At 38.5% G+C, this 16,614-nt stretch overlaps 1 pseudogene; it reads left to right on the top strand.

Moving 5' to 3' along the window:
* The first annotated feature begins 2,033 nt into the window (after window positions 1–2,033).
* On the top strand, window positions 2,034–14,347 carry LOC139664416 (protein-glutamine gamma-glutamyltransferase 2-like; annotated as a pseudogene).
* Window positions 14,348–16,614: the final 2,267 nt, after the last annotated feature.

The raw sequence follows: 16,614 nt of genomic DNA, 5'->3' as shown, positions 1-16,614 counted from the left end.
TTTACCAAGGAGACTCACAACCGCTGCATACTAACAGATAGGGAAACCACTCATTATTTCGGGTCCACCATTGGTTCCAAACTGATCAATTTACCAGCTTCACCATCGTGAAAATGACCATTAATAATAGGATACCAATTTAGGATACCGTTTATTTCGATTTTTGTATTTTTATGTTTTCTTTACAAATGATTGTAATGAAAAGTATAATTCTTTTGTAAGCTCTTTTATTTTATTGCCTGTGCAAAATGCACAGCGTCCAAATCTTAGCAGGATCTTGAGAAGTTGAGGCTGTGATGCCAGTTTTTGGTTTTACTTCCTTACTTACTTACTACTTACTTACGTTCACATAATATGGCAAGCAGTTCCACATTTTTTTCTTACTTTCATTTTTTGCTTGATTGCTTTTTTTCTTGCTTTTTTTTTTTCTTTCATGTGTTCACTCATTCTCTTGTGCAGTGCAATGCAGGGTCAGTGCTGTAGTTTTTTTTTTTTTTTAGGGAACTAAAAAGTTTGACCTTTTACACTTTTGACTGTTTAAGGTTTGACTGACTGTCTCCACCTTCTGCAAACCAGCAGAGTCAGAAACACTATGAATAACATGAGGATGTGACACCAGACAGTGTGTGATGTTGCTTCAGCAAAACTGCAACACTTCCTTATTCCACAGATACATTCATGCCTCTGCAAGACAGCTGAAGACATAAATTGCAAAACTTGTAATCATTACCATAGCGTGCAGGGTTCAGTTTAGTGGCAAGACCACTACACAATGGAGAAATCTTATTTTTATTTCAGTTTTATCAGTGTCATTTCTTTTATGTTTCGGGGGATGAAGTGGTGTGTGTGTGTGTGTGTGTGTGTCTGCTTGGCATTACAGCGGTCTTATCTAATTGTATGACAGCCTCAAGGTTTTAATGATTAAATTAATGGTGAAATTTTATGACATTGATAATTCCATAAACCCATCTGTTCAACCTATACTGTATACAGTATTGTTCAGTTTATCGGTTTATTGTTCAGTTTATGAGCCAAATGAAGTGACAGTTTCAAAAGAGAAGTTGCAGTCAAAGTGAAAGCAATTGTGTCAAATGAGCACAGTCACCAAACTCCCATCATGCCACCCTGAAAATAATGTGTGAAAAATGTTCTGCTGCTTTGTAAAAAAAAAAAACATGCTGAGTTGCATTGTCAGTGTAAACCGCTAAAAAGTTACATTATGAAATGTAATTTGTTCATCTTTTGATTGCTTTTGAATTGGAACTGTTTTGTTTATGTTGAATCACACAGTAATATATGTTGCAACTACAAAAATGGCATAAATGATTTATGACTTCTATTTTTGCTGTCAGTTTTATTTTTCTATTAACAGAGAAATATTCTTGCTGTGAAGCACTCCCATCTTCATGAAACATGTCATTATGGCTTTAAGTTATTTTGTTAGGTTTGTTATCTAAAGCTGTTCTGTTGACACTATAGAGGTTTCATTCCAAAATTATACCCATCATGTGACACATGACACACTCGTGTATCCTTGAAAATGATTGAAAATTCAAAATTCAAAAAGAGATTATTACAGAAATGTATTTGCTAACTAAAGACCTATTCTTGCAAAATAGTAACACTTTAGATGATATTATGAGTTGGTTTGTTACGGAAGCGTAATGCATTCACTTGAGAAAAGAAAATTGCCGTTTTTCCGAATTAACGAGATAATTATCTCAGAATTCTGAGAAAAGATTTAAATAGCTTTGGAATTGTCTGAACAACCAATTTTTTTTCATGTAAACTTTTCTCAGAATTCTGAGATAATTATCTCGTTAAGTCAGAAAAACAGGGCAATTTTTTTTTCTCAAGTGAACGCATTACGCTTCCGTAGGTCTCTCTGCCCTTCATGACTAAAAACAGCGTTACTGATGGGCGGACTGACAGACAGAGGGGGGGGGGGGGGGGGGGGCGTCCCGCTCAGGTTTCACATGCTACAAATATCCCTCACTGGCTGTTAGCCTACATACTGTAGCAGTGCCATTAACCCAATAAGCACCGGCTGCAGCTGAGTTTCACTTTACATACAGAAGTCGAGGGACAGGAACTTCGCTGCAGACATGACTCAAGGTAAAGGGAAAAACTTTTCTGTCTCACATTGTAGGACAGGAGTTGATTTCATGAATTACCTAGAAATACAGATGCAGTTTCTATGTGGTTTCCCGCTTTGAAACATAATAGTCAGACTTCTTCTTTGAGCAAGTGTCAGGATTGATAGTGGAGTCTGAAATGTGATGAGCAGGAATGGAGGATGACATTAGATAACTCAGATCTATAACTTATTTTAGGTGCAGAGTGATACAGTATCCCTGTTGGCAAATGTTTTGCAAATTATTTCTTGTCATTTGTCGTCTGTGAAGCACTACAATATCAGCAGGATCACATTTTGATAAAGTCATCAATATAACAATTATCAAGACAAATATTTTTGATATGTACAGTATATGATATGGTATGTAAAGCCCTTTCAGACATGCTTGTGATAAAGAGCTATATAAATAAACTTGACTTGTCAAATAATTCTAACTTTAGTCTATTTTAAGCAATATATGTGATGCATGTGCTTTTAAAGGGATAAGTGAGAACATTCTAATTGATTTAAAAGTGAACAGTCATTGATTATCTATCTATCTATCTATCTATCTATCTATCTATCTATCTATCTATCTATCTATCTTGGTCTTGGATAGTCTTGGACATTGAGCGTTGTGATCTAGAGATCAAGAGCAACAACAGCAGCCATCACACAGAGCTGAATGGAGAGGAGCGCTTGATTGTCAGAAGGGGGCAGCCCTTCAGCGTCACTTTACACCTGAAACCCGGCAGCCAGCAGTTCACACCTGGGGAAACGAGCTTCACACTCACAGTCGAGACAGGTACTGCTGTTGTGTCTTCCACAGATTGGAGAGAGTGAGAGAGAGAGAGAGAGAGAGAGAGAGGGAGGGATATAATATCTATACATTTTGTGTTCCTGTCTGTCTCTCTCCAGGTCCATTACCCAGGACAGAATCAGATACCAAGGTTTCCTTTGGTCTGAGCGACTCCACAGTGGACGCTGAGTGGAGCGCATCCGCCACTAACGGCCCCTCTGGAAACACAGTGTCTGTGTCTATCAGTTCCTCCCCCAATGCCCCCATAGGAGTCTACTCTCTGACTCTGGACCAGGAGGGGAACAAGACCAGCTTAGGGGAGTTCATCCTGCTTTTTAATGCTTGGTGCCCCGGTGAGTACTTTAATACATTTCTATTTATCTATTCATCTTATAGTTTTAATCCACTCTGGGGTTTTTCTTTTTTTGCTTCGTCTGCAGCTTATATTTCTTTTCTCCTTTATTTTTTTTCTAGTGTTTTTATCATTTGTGGAACTAAACCTAAACTAAACTCAACTAAAATCATTTAAATTAAACTAACTAAACCAAAATAAATGAGCACACAAAAATAACAAATGACAAAATATCCACAGGTGCCATCCTTTGCACCAGAACGTTCAACATGCCAACATCAAAACATCGGATGTGAGATGTTAAAATATAATATGTCACGTTGGTCTAAATTAATCGGTGCTTTGTCTGTATACTGTCTCACAGGAGATGCTGTTTATATGCGGAGTGAGCAGAAGAGGCAGGAATATGTTTAGCTCAACATGGGCTGCTCTACAGAGGCACGCATAAACGAATCAAAGGGTCTCCTTGGAACTTTGCCAGGTAAAAATCTCATTCATTTACATCTATTCAATACCCCATTCAGTAAGCTGTACACAATTGATGATTGAATTATTCTGTTCCTAGAGGTTTTGAATGTTTTTACCTCACTGAAAAACACCTCTAAAAAAGATTTCAACCCTTAAATTTCACTCAATCACATTGTCATGGACTGAATTGAAATAAAACTAGACACAAATCCTCCACAAATCTCCTCAAATCTCCTTCTCCTCTGGTTGTGTGTCCGTCTACAGTTTGAGCCTGGAGTTCTGGATATCTGCCTCAAGATCCTGGACGAAAATCCTAAATTTGTGTCTGACGCTGACCAGGACTGCTCTGCCAGGAGAAACCCCATCTACGTGACCCGGGTGCTGAGCGCCATGGTAGGTTTGCGTCCGGCCTGTGATGGGAGAAAGGATGGAGGGAGGGAGGGAGGGAGGGAGGGAGGAGACTGTGAAATCTCATTAGCCATTTAAGCAGCCTGTGAAAGGCCATTTTAGCCGGGCCGACGGAGATTACCATGGTGCTCCTTCTCTTCATGTCTGCTCCTTTTTATTCTGAATGTTTTGTCGTTCTCTTTCCTTCCCTCGTAACTTTCCTTCAATTCCCCCGGGCAACTTTTGTGATAGGAACAAGTGAAGTTGCAGTTGAAGAAAGAGGATTCAGTTTTCAGTTTTCATTGATTGACTGATTCCAAGCAGATGGCAAAGACTGCCGTAAGAAAGAAAAACTCCTGAGTCAAGATAGCTGCCACTATATACGATAAATGAGATTTGCCGAGCTATTTCATACAGGAAACTGAGTGTAGTGATACTGGGTGTCATGATACTGTAGCTGTCACTATATGATAAATGATATTTCCAGGGCCATTCCCAGGCAACTTTGATATTCATGACAGGAATGTGCACTATATATAGGCTGTCTGAAAGGTATGTACTTAAAAAAATAGATAGAACATATATCTATACAGGAAGTGCTCACGCAAAGGAGAAATCACAAACATGTTACTCTGCTTGAATCACTATTGTGTTGTACCAAACGGCAATAGAGAGTAGCAAAACAAATATTCATTTATATAAAAATGTTGCAGATTATTACTTTAACTTTAACTACTTTAACTAACACACAGGGTCTGGAGCCTTTTCTTGGAGCTTGTGGTTTACTTGTTCTATCTCTTCTTTTATCCTTATTAGTATTAGTATTAGTAGGCTATTAGAATTAGAATTATCCTTGCTTTTATCTGTATTTGCATTCTTTATTTTTGCCACATTGCCACAAACCGATTTGTTAAAAGCACTCTAGAAATAAATGATAAATGTAACTTGATAAAAACATGAAAAATGAACGTTTTAAGAGCCTGTAGATTCCATTTTGGATGGATGCAATAAAAACTACAGAAACAATAACAGGTGTGTTGATGGGACAGATGTTATTATATTGATTTCCATTTCTCTTTACTCTCTCTTTCTCCCTTTTCTGCCCCTGTCTCTGGCCACAGATCAACAGTAATGATGACAGCGGGGTGTTGGTGGGGTCGTGGTCTGAGTTTTCGGGCGGGGTCCATCCGGGTCTGTGGATCGGCAGTGGAGACATTCTGCAGCAGTGGAAAGAGAGCGGCCCGGTGCGGTACGGCCAGTGCTGGGTGTTCGCTGCTGTTGAATGCACAGGTGGGTGCACAGTATGCAGCTCAATGGTTTGTTTGATTGATTGATTGATTATCTGTTCAGTCAGTAAATCGTTCATTTGTTTGTTTGTTCGTGCACTTTCATTCATTCTGGGTCTTTCTTTGAGCTGGGCTGAAAACACAGGTTGGTGTGTGCGAGTGATTGTGTTTTATTGAGATATGTCATTCACATGTTGCATTCACTTTGTCATTCATTCATTCATTCATTCATTCAGTTACTGTAATGCTAAAAGCAGTTAAAAGCACTTCATACAGTGTGTGTAAAGCTTTTCATACAGTGTGTGTGTTAAGATTGAAAAGACAAAATAAACCGTTGGAGGCCATCATGCATCTCCAGTCAATGTAAAAGCAAAAAACAGTATTGTTCAATCAATCAAGCTTTATTTATATCACACATTTTGTGCAAACAAATGCAATGCAATGCGCTTCACACTGAAAATTAATAGAATGAAATAAAATAAAAGATAAAATGATGTTAATAATACATAAAAATAAAGAATGAAATAACCTAACAATTAAAAACAGATAAGGATACAAATATTTATAGGATACGTTTGACTACCAGTCAAAAGTTTGGACACACCACATTTTTCTTTATTTTTACTATTTTCCACATTTACCACATTTTAGAATAATAGTAAAGACATACATACACAAACTATGAAATAACTCAAATGGAATTATGCAGTGACCAAAAAAGTGTCATCAACTTAACTATTTATATTTGTCTAAAAAACAAATTTCAAGCATTTAAACATAAGCCTTTAGATCAAAATGGCTTTAAGATAATGAAAAATATAGTACATTCAATCAGGTGTGTCCAAACTTTTGACTGGTAGTGTATGGTGCAAACAAAAAAAACTAAAGTGTGAGAAACTGTTTTCTGATTCTTTTCTCCTTTAAAACCAATGTTTTCTAGTTCATCCCACTTACAGCCTCCACTACTATCAACCCTACCTCTGTATCAAGACCCTAAAAGTAGAATCTAATCTCTCAGACTTTGAAGCTGTCTGCCATGTCTGACACTTTTTATTTGACATCTTTATTGTTTATCTTTCACAACACCAGCTGTCTCAAGTGTGTGTTTGAATCCCCGATGTGATGAAGTGTGACTCTCCCCTCTCTCCCCCCAGTGTCTCGTGCTCTGGGTGTCCCGTGTCGAGTGGTTACTAACTTTGGGTCGGCTCACGACACGAACGCCAACCTGCTGATAGAGAAACACTATGATGAAGACGGGGAAAGAATCTCTGGGGGGGATTCGATATGGTGAGTCTCTCTCTCTCTCTCTCTCTCTCTCTCTCTCTCTCTCTCTCACTCACACACACTCACGCACACACACGCATGTACACACACTCTCTCTCTCTCTCTCTCTCACTCTCCACACCAACAACATATCCTCTCTCACGCTCACTCTCACGTCTCATTACCATCTGTCAAGTCAATTTTATTTGTACTTTAGCACATTTCGTACACAGATAAGCTCAATGTGCTTCACATTAAAAGACAAAAATAGTGACAACAAACAGATAAGGACATACAGTACACATATATAAAATACACTCCACGTAAATAAAAATACCCTTTCAGCCACACACATACATAGAATACAGCTAATCTGTGTGATATGATGTACATTTTTTTCTATATTTTTTCATATTTTGAAGTAAAATGCTCATGTTGAACCTCTGCATTATCCTATATACACCATTTGTGCCAGGAACTTCCATGTTTGGGTGGACAGCTGGATGACTCGTCCTGATCTGGGGTCGCAGTTCGATGGATGGCAAGCCAGCGACCCAACCCCGCAGGAGAAGAGTGAAGGTGAACTTCCACTTGCACCTTAGACTTTCCCATTAAATTTCACCTTAAGTAGCTTCAAAGTAAGTAGTTCAAAGTATTGAGTGAAATATTCAAATACAAGATTACATTTTTTTATGGCTGCACTATTACAGCAAATGAAAAAAAGTCTTGTGTATCAATTTACACATATTTCCCTGTAATTCAGCATCCCATATTTGGTATCATAGGGAAACCATAGGATCTTGACTAGAATTAAAAAATAAAGTTTTGTGGGTTTGAACAAAGCTTGGCTGCTTACAGTAACGTGTTTGTAATGATGGTCCCGCCAGCGGGAACAGCAGGGTGGAAGTTTCTCCAAAACCATTTAAAGCAGAAACAAGTGGGAGTTTTGTTTTGGATTTTGTTCCAACAGAGCAGGTCCTGAATGGAGGTCTGCAGGCTGTATATTTTGTGAGCTGCCTTGGCAGACCAATTATTTTGAATATATTGTGACTTCAAAAGCACAGTTAGGGTCCTAGAATGGCTTGAGCCTGTCCATTTCCCTGGAACTTTAGTTGAATGTCTTCATTCAAGTGTAAGTGAATCACCAGCATTATCTCAAACAGGGCAGAATGCCCATGAAGAAAAGCTGTACACCACCATTCACCAAAAAAGAACTGAACCCAGTCTCTCTCTCTCTCTCTCTCTCTGATCCATGTGTGATGCTGCAGGTGTTTTCTGCTGTGGGCCGGTCCCACTGAAAGCCATCAGGGAAGGAGAGCTGACCAAGAAGTATGACGCTCCCTTTGTTTTTGCTGAGGTGAGTTTTTTCTTGAGCTCCATGTAACATTTTAGAAAAAAACGCTAAAATAGTTCATATTTATCCATGTCTCTGGACTCGGGGCCCAAGTTAGGGTTTCATTGGTGGCACTTTGCTGCTCAGTGGCCAGCAGATCAGACTGTGGTTGTACTGGTCAGCTTCCAGGATGTGAATGTGTGTGTGACTGTGATCAGGGCATTCCTGAAAAAGAGAGCATTGCTCTCAGTGAAACTCCCCCTGAATAAATAAAGATAAAAAAAATAAAAAAAACCATTACACAAATTACAGGGTAATAAGTGTGTAAGTACATACCATTATCAGAAAGTAACTGGAAATTTCTAGTAATAATGAGTAACTATTTGTAATTATAATTTGTAATTTCTTGGTTAAATGCCAGTCTGTATAATAGCAATATTACCCGAGAGTATTAGCATTATAACAGTACTACATTAATGTAGTAAGTTGTGCAATCATTACTGAATAATTACTGTGTAGCACTTTGGAAACATTAGCTTATCGGTCCTTTCCGTCTCTCTTAAATGCAACTTCCATATTCTAGTTCAGAAGAAAGATGAGGCTGTTACAGTGTTACCTGTTACAGGTACCCAGTACCTATTATGAAAGTACTAGATAACACTATGGTAACTGTATGACCAAGTAAAGTCAGGCTTGATATCTCAATATTACTCAGATTTTACTCTGTAGTTACTCTATCCCTTGGTTCAGTGTGATGAGGTTGTTACAACACTTCTGCTTCATGTTGATTTTCCTCATGTTGTGTGGAGTCAGGTTAATGCTGATGTTGTGGACTTGGTGCGTCTGACAACTGGAGAGTTTGTCAAGTTCAGTGGCTCCACCAAGTCTGTTGGACGCTGCATCAGCACCAAAGCTGTGGGCCTGGATGACAGACACGACATCACACACCAGTACAAGCATCCTGAAGGTACTGCAGAGCCGCATGTGTAGACAGAGTACTGTACTGCACACACACACACACACACACACACACACACACACACACACACATATATATACTCACACATGCACACATGCATGGATACAGACACAAACTCACAGATTTTTGCATTTTCTTTGAACAATTATTTATTGAATTTTTATAAAGAAGAGCAGCATAATGGAGCATGTCATTTAAAAAAAGAAAAACAAGGTGAATGTTTGAAAACAAATTAATAAATGAACAATATACAGCATGAATACAGCAAGCAATAAATACAAAATAAAAATAGGTAATCAAAACATATAAAGCGAGAATACCAGGAATACAAGGTATTAATTATCACCCAGAGTTTGAAATAATTGATTGCATTGGTCCTCTTGTTTAGTGTTTATGTGAGCATTATTGACTGTAGCAGTGGACCGCTCAAGACCAGCTCTGTCCAAAAACATTACAGTCCAGATCTTAGAAAGTGGGAGAAACTCACAGATTATCTCAGTTACTTCCATTGAAAAGATGTAATCACAAGAGATGCATGTACTACACATTGGTGCATTCAAATCTAAAGGATTACAGTTTGCTGTTTGTCCCAGTTTAGGAACAAAAACAAGACTTTGTACTTATCTATGTCCCGATGGTTTCAGGTTCAGAGGAGGAGAGGCAGGTGTTTGAGAAGGCCCAGCACCACAACAAACTACAGCAGAAGGGAGAGGAGCCGGGTCTCCGCCTCAAGGTTTTATACCATTCTTAGATAGACAGTTACATAGAAACTTTATTAATCCTAAAGTGGGAAAATACTGTGTTTATGTTGCTTTAAGTTTTAAGCAAAGTTGAAAAATCTGTGAAGTTTTATCGGGTGAAATTTTTCATTACGCCTACTGGTACAGCATGAGGTCACCGTTATACACTGTTTTCTAGAAAGCAAAAGTAATAGAATTTTTTATATAACATTACAACAAAATACAAATTTTGAATTTGTTTTGGCATTTATTGTTAAATGGGCCTATATTATGACATGGAAAACCAGCTAACAAGGTGAAAAGGTAATTTTTCAATTTTTTGTGACTGTTAAAAATCCAATTTACAGCAGAATTCAGGTGTGTTATTCCTATGCTCATGGTGTCATCATCTATAGAATCATCAGTTTCAGCTTTTGGGAGTTTATTTTTACAGTATAATCAAGAATTACCTGGACATGATACTAAATGTAAAACATGAATTCTGTTTTATGGTGGATTTTTCCTTTCCCCTCTCAAATGTTTCACTGGATTCTTACATCTCCTGCACAATGTTTTTGTTTTTTTTGTTTTTTTTGTTTTTTTGGAATATTCTGTGAATAAGAGACTGAAAGCTCAGATTCTCATTTCAGATCAAGCTGGCCGATAAGATGACCGTGGGCTCAGACTTCGAGGTATACGCTCTCCTCACCAACAACTGCATGGAGACCAAGACCTGCACCTTCATGCTGTTCGCCAGAGCCGTCAGCTACAACGGGAGACAAGGGGAGAACTGCGGGTTCACTTCCGAAAAAGTGGAGGTGCCTGCTGGGGAAGGTTGGTTCAGCAGCTTCACTCTGACTGCAAACAATCACCTGACCCCATGAAATGGCATCTTTACTTCCTGGATTTGATGTATTTCCTGTTGAAACAGGATGTTGGGGTGGGACAAAACACAGTGAGGGATCATTCAAAAGTGTAAACCAATGGAATATCAGTCAGGGAGAGAAAGGCAGTTTTATTTGATGGGAAGGGGCAGAGGGGCCGGACTGTTTATAAATCTGTGATGATGTCATTGGTTGGAATGCCTACTGGTGCAGCATGAGGTCACCGTTAAAGATACTCTGTTTTCCAGGAAGTAGAAGTAATGGGAGTTCATTTCATGGGGGACATAATATAGGGCTGAACAATTAATCAAAATTTTATCGAAATCGCAATATGGCCTACTGCAATTTTCAAATCGCAGGAGGCGCAATATTTGTCAAAGGTGAAATGTGTCAAAATACCATTTTAAATTAAATATTGTCGTGCTGCAGAGGTGTCCTGGCCTACACGTCATATTCTACAGACTTAAGAAAACATCTTTGTTTGGTACAGAGCCCCGCAAAAATCACACCATAATCATTTTAATACGTTTTTCAATGAAAATGAGAATAATGATGTAAAAATTATCATTCCCTCTAATATTGTAAATCATATCGCAATTGCAATATCAGTCAAAATAATCGCAATTAGATATTTTTTCAAAGTCGTTCAGCCCTATAATATCATAAAATCGTCTTTCCATTGTCAGCCAATGAACACGATCTTCATCATCTGTGCCTGAGCAAAGACCAAAGATTAAAGTCTATAAGGAAGCAGCAGCATCTCTAAGAAAGATGTAAGCTTATAGCCTACCACTTCCTCACAACGTTGGTGGGTTCAAAAATCATATTCTCTCAGTCCCTCTCCCAACTTTCCTGTCCCGCTCCACTGTACGCTCTCTAATAAAGCTGAAATTCCATTGAAAATTAATGAATTGATAATAAAACAGTTATGTTTTGTGTTGTTCTTCAGAGAGGCGGCTCTCCCTCAGACTGAAGTATAACAAGTATGGATCAGTGATTTCCTCTGATAGGCTGATCCAACTGACAGCCATCACCATCGACAAGCAGACCGTAGACTTCCACAAGGCCGAGAAGACCATTGTACTGGATGAGCCAGATATAGAGATCAAGGTACGGATGGATGGATGGATGGATGGATGGATGGATGGATGAAACCTGTCCATGAGCAATAAATGTGTTGATAAATGTGATGTGATGAAAGCTCTCTAGTGTTAGATTTTTGGGAAAAGCCAGAATGAATCAGTTTGCAGCAGCAGAGCCTTTGGGTTATATTATACAATAGGTTCATATTGTAACTATGAAGAGAAAGTACAGAAATTACACTTCTGGATTGTTGCTGCCGTGGCAGAATTTGAATAACAACCTCATAACCTTGAAGCAAAGTAGACTTTTTTTCATTAAATAAGATTGAAAACTTTTGAAAACTTTTAACCAGGTCTGGGTTAAACAGCTGCATTGTTGCACCACCTACAGGAGGAATAGATTGAAAAATCTTACAGTATAAATAGATACAGTAAACCTCACTACCTGTCTGTCAGTCAGTCTGTCTGCCCTTCTCTTTGTTAACCAGATCTGGATCAAACTGTAATATAATTCTTAACATTTGTGTTAACCTGTTTGGTAATCTACCTGACCCAATATGAATTGTCTTGATGTGGTAAACCCCACCAATCACAGAAAGGTATGCTAAATTAAGGAAATTAGGAAATACCGCTTTACTGTTATTGTGTAAACCTTGTGGCACTCATTGTATTGTGAATACTACTTGACCCAGGTTTGATTGTAACCCATTATAATTAGTCCATATCTCAAATCAATATATGAGTCTGGTCGTAATTTTCTCAATTTTTTCTTAATATTATGTCAAACATGATGACACCTGATTATCTAAATACCAAATGACCTCTGTGCAGCTGGTGGGAGAAGCCACAGTGAACCAGGCAGTGAAGGCAGAGCTGAGCCTGCTGAACCCGCTGCCAGAGCCGCTGCAGGACTGCAGCTTCACCTGCGAGGGAGTCGGCCTCACGCAGGGCAAACCCGTCACACTGCAGTACGTCAGCTCAGCCCAGCTGTAGATGCAGGATACAGGAGTTGATTTAGAGTGGATTATGGCTTCTTAGCGCTCCTCTGTGACTCTCATTAAGTTTGTGGCAACTCTTTCTCCTCTCTTTCCTATACGTTTTCCTAAACCTTTTGGCTCGTAACCTCTTAAAATGAAACAATGCCTACTCGCTCACTCCCTACTCGGGGTGAACAGTTCAGGTGGTTTTATCTGATTAGCAGAGGAGGCCTTGAGTCTGAAAACTATTCAGTATTTCAAAAATCTGAGAAAAATCTGAAAAATTTAACATAAATTTGTATAGTCGAAATATGTTTTTTCCTATCCTATTCAGTAAAACATCTCACAACCCTCCAAAATGATCTTGCACCCCCCTAGGGGGTCCCAACCCCCAGTTTAAGAACCACTGGCTTAATGCACAGGATTACGGAAGCGTAATGTATTCACTTGAGAAAAAAAAATTATTCTGCTCTGTTTTTCTGAGATAATTATCTCATTAATTCAGAAAAACAGAGCAGAATTATTTTTTTTCCATGAAAACTTTTCTCAGAATTCTGAGATAATTATCTCGTTAATTCAGAAAAACAGGGCAAATTTTTTTTTTCTCAAGTGAATGCATTACGCTTCCGTACAGGATGGTGTTTCTGTACTGTAATTATGTGCATGATGTTGATGCAGCTATGAGGCAAATCCTTACTACCAAAGCACCAAAGTAAGGCAAGGCAAGGCAAACTTTATTTATATAGCACATTTCATACACAAGGCAAATACAATGTGCTTCACATAAAACAGAAAAAATACATAAAATGACATTAAAAACGAAAAGAAAGAAAGATGTTGAGCAGTCACTCTCACACTAGTGACACCTCTGGTCAGCCAGTATAACTTCTCTGAGAGTGACTCCCTCAATCTTTCCTCTCAAAAAGGAAATCAGTTTATATGAGATCTTGAAGGATTTCATACTGACAGGATTTTTACACATAATCACAGTAAAGAAAATCTTAAGGAGTATTATGGCATTTATGATTACCAACGCATGTGTACTAACTGAAATGTTTTCTTCAAAGCAGTATACATACATAATAAAAATCAAACGATGCACAAGAGTTAACATACAGTTCAAACTCATCTCTGTTTCATATTCTTCTTCTTCCAGGACTGGAGCTGTGGGTCCCAAGCAGGAAGCCAAGGCCGCTGTCGAGTTCACTCCGACCAGCAGCGGCTCCAGCGTGCTCCTGGTGAACTTTGACAGCGACAAACTGAGGAACATCAAGAGCTTCATCACCGTTGTGGTGAAGGAGTGATGTGCGTTACTGGAGCCAGGGCTCCCAAAAGCATCACAGCACTAACATCCATGTTTGTTCCAGTGGGCTACAATGGGTAATACTCATATAAGAGATGGGAAGACTACTTTCAAAACGTAATCTTGCACATTGATTACTGATTACCTGCCGAAAATTGTAATCAGTGACATTAATGAACTGGGAGATTTAGTCTTGGTAGTGTCACTGCGTTCAGTTCCAGTATTTGATCATGCAGCATAAGTACAAAATGAGTTATTGTTGTTTTTATATTTTGTATTTGTGTACTAAAAGAGGTTATTTTTGTGGTAACACGGTTTAACAACTGAATAAAAGTCCTAGTTTCACAGAAAAATACGAATTACTTTCTCCAACAAGCAACACATGTAGTAGTCTATATAACCACTGTATGTGTATTCTGTCTGTACAGTTATCTTACAGACTGTGCTCCACAATGAATCAATGAAAGATGCAGGTATTTGTTCAAATGGTTCCATTTTATTGGCATCCACCGAATCACTTTCATTACAGAAAAAAAAAAAAAAAAACTACCACTACTGGTAGACTCCTGGTAGTACAGTATGATTCTGCAGAGAAACACATGCCACACAGTAAGTAGGTAAGAAAAGATCTAACTAACATCTACAGTAAAGCAAGCCTGGGTCAAAACGTCACTGAAATCCTTCCTCATAATAATAATAATAATAATTTCAACATCTGGCCTGGAGCTGGACAGCTGCTTTCCCCGTTCTGGTTGTTTTAAAACCTTGTTTCCCATTTCATTAATCTTTGAGTGATACTTGTGAGTCAAAGCAGGGCTGGGCGATAATTCAATATTATCGTTTATCGTCTTTAAGTGGAATAATATGAATATAACATAATTCTGCTGTCTAAATAACAAGCAAATTTGATTTAAAAACTTGACAAAATGAGGGATGAAACATTTTAATGAATATTGTCAGTTTTGTCTGACCCATCACACCTAACATTACCATTCAGTTAAATGGGATGAACATTAATTTGATGTATTTAACGTGATTTTGCATACGTGAGCCATGTTGTGATATATATATGGACATCCTTATGATTATCATGATATTGATTTCAACCATATCGCCCAGCCCCAAGTCAAAATGAAAGGTAAAGTGGAGTTTAAAGGGGAAACGTAGAAATTTCTCTACTCTTAAACGTTCTTAAACAGCCGGGCTCATTATAACCTACTAGATCTTTTATCATATTTTATCAGATCATATGAGAACCCACCAAGACTCGTTTTGGGTTCCCACCTGTAGTTTAAGAACACTGTACTGAAGCCGCCAAGCTTCACACTATTTTTGACTATTCTATGAGGGATTTTTTGGTTCCACTCTGCCAGGCAAGATCGATCAAATCACAGAAGGTTTTTTTTTTTTTTAAAGGATTTGCAGCAGTGTTTTCCCCCAGGCCTGTGGTGTCGCAGGTCTACAGCAGATGAGTTATGACTAAACTTGACCTCTGTCTGTTCTGTAACATCGGTAAACATTTGTTCTCACCAGCAGATGGATCCACGGTCGGTTCCAAAAGCTTTCGCAGCATAAGTAGTTTGTCTCGCATCTCTCAAGCCTTGTATCATAGAATATTTCAATAAATGACTTTTGTTTCTGTACACAGACACTTGAAAATCAAATATGAATTCTCCAAACAATATTCTCTTGTGGCTTTGACAGAAAAACTACATCACAAACCATTTTGCCTACCTGCTTTGGGAATCTTACTCCTGCTGACCCTACGATCCAAACTAAAGGAACTGTAATGTGGATTGTCGGCTATTTATAAAAAACTATGACAGTTACTCTGTGAATGGACACCTGAGAAAGGGGCTGCAGAGCTGAAGCTGTGTTTTTTAGTAAAACAATTCAACACTGGACACACACGGACTAAAACTCAAACAGCTTTGATGATTTCTTCAGTTTTTCTCACCTTACTGCCTTCTCAGAATTTACTCTTGAGAACAAACTACAACTGAAGATATGAAGCGCAGGGTTTACACATTTAAAAAGTAAAGACCAGGCCATGTTTTGAGATGTTTTGTGATTTTCGGGATCTGTGCTTTTATAGAGAATAAACCCTGTTGGTGAATAATTACTAGAACACGCTAACTTCATGAATGTAACATCCAAAGTCAGCATGGAAACCAACTGCTTAAAAGATATGGATTGCAACACTGTTTGTCTGGAAATGAATCAAATTGAATGCTTGCTAAGAGGGACACAAAACGGATGCTGTAAAATGGCTGCAGATGGGAGCTGTGACACTAAATGAGAGGAAATTATTGGCTGTTGAAAACTCAGGCTTTTCCATCAACTGTGCATGGCCTGTTGTCAGGATTTTACCACAAAACATGTTTAATCACAGACTCCTGGGAATTGTTGCCGAAATGAGTGTGTTGAGTAACAGTTGTTGACTATGAACATTCATGAAACGTCCAAAAAAAAAAAAGATGCACATTAACCCCCGCACCCCCTTCTTCTCCCATATCTTCTCTAAATACAACACATCAAGACCATCTAGTTGACTATGTGTCAATAAAAAGCCACCAACTGAAAACCAATGAAATAAAAGTAATGAATGGTACACACTCTTCACAATCCTATTAGCAGTGTGAGAGCCAGCAGCCGACCATCCTCGA

This window comes from Centroberyx affinis, unplaced genomic scaffold (assembly GCF_046629955.1).
Source record: "Centroberyx affinis isolate AG114_WGS23_722 - 3 ecotype Tasmania unplaced genomic scaffold, CSIRO-AGI_Caff_v1 ptg004275l_1, whole genome shotgun sequence".
In the NCBI taxonomy this organism is placed as follows: domain Eukaryota; kingdom Metazoa; phylum Chordata; class Actinopteri; order Beryciformes; family Berycidae; genus Centroberyx; species Centroberyx affinis.
This window is presented reverse-complemented; position numbering and strand designations above follow the sequence as displayed.